The sequence below is a fragment of the Mus musculus genome, chromosome 19 (assembly GCF_000001635.26).
Source record: "Mus musculus strain C57BL/6J chromosome 19, GRCm38.p6 C57BL/6J".
Lineage (NCBI taxonomy): Eukaryota > Metazoa > Chordata > Mammalia > Rodentia > Muridae > Mus > Mus musculus.
The window spans coordinates 53,104,847-53,109,003 of record NC_000085.6 but is presented as its reverse complement, the minus strand read 5'-3'; the positions used below and the strand labels follow the sequence as shown (position 1 = coordinate 53,109,003).

Below are 4,157 nucleotides of genomic sequence, written 5' to 3'. Positions count from 1 at the left end.
AAGAGGATTCAACTGGTAATTGTTGTGCAAGCATGAGGTTGTGAGTTCAAATCCCCAGTGCCTACATAAAAAGCCACCTGAGGTTGTGCACCTATAACCCCAGAGCTGTGGGGAGATGGAGGAAGGAGGATCTCTGGGGCTTGCTGTCTGCCAGCTTCCATCTAGGTTTCATGAGAAACTCTATCCCAAGGGAATAAGGTAGAGAATGTTAGGACAGAACACCTGAGGTCCTCCGGTGGCCTCCACACACAGGCTTACACCCACCCCTACATACATACGTAGACATATACCCCACACCCAAGCATATGCACATACATTAAAAAATGTTGGTCTGTACTGAATGTTTATCCATGGGCCAGACTCTTGATTATCTTATAGGCATTATCTTATTTAATCTCAACAACTTCAGATAATTACTACCATGGTACTATTTCTATGTTATCATAAACATTTAGATAGATAATTTCCATCAATAGATTATAATAATCTATAACTATAGATGATAATCTAATCAAGGTATTTTCATGGACAGTTTATAGTGAAAGGAAATTTAGAGCTAGATGTTAAGGGACTTGTATATACATAACCAGCAATGATTTGTTATGTTTGATTAATTAATTTTTTTTTTTTTTTGTTATGCTGGGAATTGAACTCAGGGTCTTATGCATGCAGCACAATGTTCTACCACTGAGCTACGTTGGTACCTCTGGTCTATGCTTTTAATACAACATCAGTTAGTGTGCTTTGAGCCCAGGGAACAACGCTCAGTTGGAAAAAATGGATCTGAAGGAGTGTGGAGAGCGACACTCCCTCCCAGTTCTTGTGTAATGGTTCAGATCTTAAGCCAAGCGAACAAAGAGAAAGGAGTATTTTTAGGGTGGTCCCTATGGATGAAGCCCAGCACAGGAGATAGGAGCAAAACGGCCTAAAAAGTCATATGATGGTCACACCCTGTCCTTGGCGTCTCCTCAAGATCTTCCTAACTTTAAGGCAATGATATTGCATAATTTGCATATAACAGCCAGAGATAATTTTCTGCTTAAAACAATTAGTCATATTTTAGATTGGATTCGTTTGGCAGAGTAAGAGTCTCCTCTGAAGTGAGCAATTTGTTCTGTTAGTGCAAAGACATCCTTGTGAGTAATGAATTAAGTGCTTTTCCAAAGATAGGGACCCCTTGCCCTACCTGGTCTTGCTCCAAACTCACGCGCCCTCAGCGCAGAGCTCCCCCTGAGCTCCGCTGCAGTGTACCAGTGCGATTTTTATGAAGTGTCTTTTATTTTGTCCTTTGTTACTCTGTAATAAATGAGTCATCGATTTTCAGAAAAAAATTTAAACGCAATCCAGAACATTTTTCTTTTCTTTTTGTTATTTGCTTTGTACAGCCACTCAAAAGCCAAAAGCTGGTGAGAGCTAAGCTCCTCGCCTTTCTCCGTTAGGATCCCTGTAGTTCCTTCGAAGAGCCTGGGCCAGGAAAACAGCCAAGGTGCTGACCCATCAGCAAGGCTTCAGTTACCACTCTTCCCAAAACACTGCCCAGCAATTATTTTTGAAGACATTCTGGGAAGGCTTAAAAACGATAATGACAGAGGAACTTTAGGGCCAATCCCGTTCTTTTTGTAATTTATGAAATGCTTTGGGGACCTTTCCATGTGAATTGAAGCAAGAAAACTGACTGGAGCCTCCATAAAACCGTGGTTGGGTCCACTACCCGCAGGGCCGGTCAGTTGATGCCAAACTGTTTCCTGACATCCAGGAGTGGCCAAAAGAGACCAAGGATAAGAGTTGAGAGTTCATTAGGGTTTTCACAGAAGCATTCCAATAAATTAAAAGAACAAACAGCCTGTGTTAAGAACAGGAGGGAAAAAATTGGGTGGAGGCGGGGTGGGCTTGTAGTGATGGTTGGTTAGAGCTCCCCCATGTGTCTGGACACCTCAGTATCCCGTCATGAGTCCACCAGCAAAGATCACTTCCTTTTTCTGAACACCAATCCAATGTTATCCAGTAGCCTGCTCCTCCTCCTTCACGTTTAACTTTAGAAGCACACACGAAGCTCCTTCTTTGTTTTAAACATTATTTATTTATTTATTTATTTATTTATTTATTTATTTATTTATTTTTTATTGTGTGTGTGTGTGTGTGTGTGTGTGTGTGTACCTGTGGAGCCCCCAGGTCAAGCTTGCAGGAGTTGATTCTCCTCCTTCCACCATGCGGGTCTCAGGGACTGAACCTTAGGCTTGGCCGCAAAGGCCTTTTCTTTCTGAACCATCGGCCCAAGTCCCGCGTCTTCCAACAGTGGCTGTTAGCTTGAACTTCAGGAGTTGATCATATTTTATAAGAAGCTGAAAACATAAAATAGCTCATTTTCTGAAGTCTCTTGGTAGGCAAGCTCAATAAATGCTTGCTTATTGAAATTTCAGTGTCTTGTTCAAATTGGAAATAGCTCAAATGCCTCCTACCAATCAACGAATTAATAAACAGATCATTGCCAGCCAAGGGCTCAGGGTCAAAAGAAACAGGACTGACTAAGTAGAAAGCTTTCCAAGGACCTACAAGAGTTCTGTATCTTACCCGATGACCAGAACCTGACTATAAATAGTACTCAAAACTCATAAAACCAGTATGATAATAAGCAAAACCCTCCTTGAAAACTCATGGAAGGGCTAGAGAGATGGCTCAGTGGTCAAGAGTACTGGCTGCTTTTTGCGGAGGACATGGGTTTGATTCCCACACGCCATTTCACAACTCTGGTTTAATGGGACCCAACCCCGTCTTATAGCCTCCCTGAACACCAGGAATGCATGTGATACAAGACATGCGTACGAGCAAAATATTCATACACATATAATAAAAACAAATCACTTAAAAATTGTGGGGTTTGTATATTTTTAAAAGGTGAGGTTTACTAATATAAACCGATAACTCAATAAGCTTTGTAAGACGTTTTCAAACTCGTGAAGACATAACCCTTCCAGGTCACCTTCTTGGCCTCCTTCTCACCTCCCATCTGAAACAGACACCCAGTGAACTCTGGGAGAGTCTGCAAGATCCGCTCAAAACGAGGCCCCAGGGGAAGGGGGCGTGGCCGACTGCATTCCAAACAGCCCGCTCCGCCTCTGCCCTTCTGGGACAGGGACGCAGAGCCTCTGTGGTATTTGGACACTGGAAAGGAACAACATCAAAGTTCCAGGGCGGTTCTAACCCCTCCTCTTGTCAGTATGAGCCGGGCAATGGGATCTGGACCCTGCAATTCATGCTGTCTGTGTGCAAGACGGTAAGTAGCCCTCCCGGCCAGGCCGGTTAAGAAACTTATGCACTGATTCACTGCCCCGGGTCTGAACCTGAGGATGGATTCTGGCAACAACTTATTTCTCACAGCTCTTACCATGTTCCTTGTTCTTCATGCTAGTGACCTACAAACAGCGACCCAGGCCAGGGATCCTTAAACTTCCAGGGCTCAAGAGTCACTCACCTGAGGAGCGTATTTCTAAATATCCGTCCCCAGGGCCACTTGAACCTTGAGATTCTAGTAGTAGCGATCTAGGTACACTTCAGGTACACGTTTTGAGAAACGACGGCCTGGGCTAGGACGATAACTTAGCGAAGTACTCGCCATGCAAACATAAAGACCTGAGTTCAGATCCCTAGTACCCGTATAAAAGGCCAGGTGTATGTGTGTATCATCTGGGATAAGCACTTGGTATTGGATAACACACTGGTGCGCTCTTCTGTGGAAGACTATTAGTTGCCTGTAGTTCTTTGTATAGATGAGGCCTACTGAGATGCCGCCATCCCAGTCCAGTTAGCATGTCCAATGGTGGTGTTCTTCTTCAGCTCATATTGAGGCAGTCAGAACAGATTGTATGTATATAGTTAGGAATATATAGGAAAACACACACACACACACACACACACACACACACACACACACACACGGTACTACCATCAATCAATGAATAAAGAGGCGATGAGTTTGAAAGAGAGCAAAGAGAAAGGTATGTAAGGATTTGGATTGGAGGGAATGTAATTTTAGTCTCAAAAACAGGAGAAATTATTTTTAAAATTAGGTGCAGTGGTACCATCACTTTGGAGGCAGAGGCAAAGACGAGGCAGAGGCAGAGGCAGAGGCAGAGGCAGAGGCAGAGGCAGAGGCAGAG

The 4,157-nt window shown here is 43.6% G+C and overlaps 1 long non-coding RNA gene across 2 annotated transcripts in view; it reads left to right on the top strand.

Annotated features, from left to right (window-relative positions):
• Positions 1-3,106: 3,106 nt before the first annotated feature.
• Positions 3,107-4,157, top strand: part of Gm30234 — a 55,182-nt gene continuing 54,131 nt past the window's right edge. For both annotated transcript variants that reach the window (XR_877911.2, XR_877910.2), the window contains exon 1: positions 3,107-3,274. This is a non-coding gene — a long non-coding RNA (predicted gene, 30234). The remainder of the gene's footprint in view (positions 3,275-4,157) is intronic.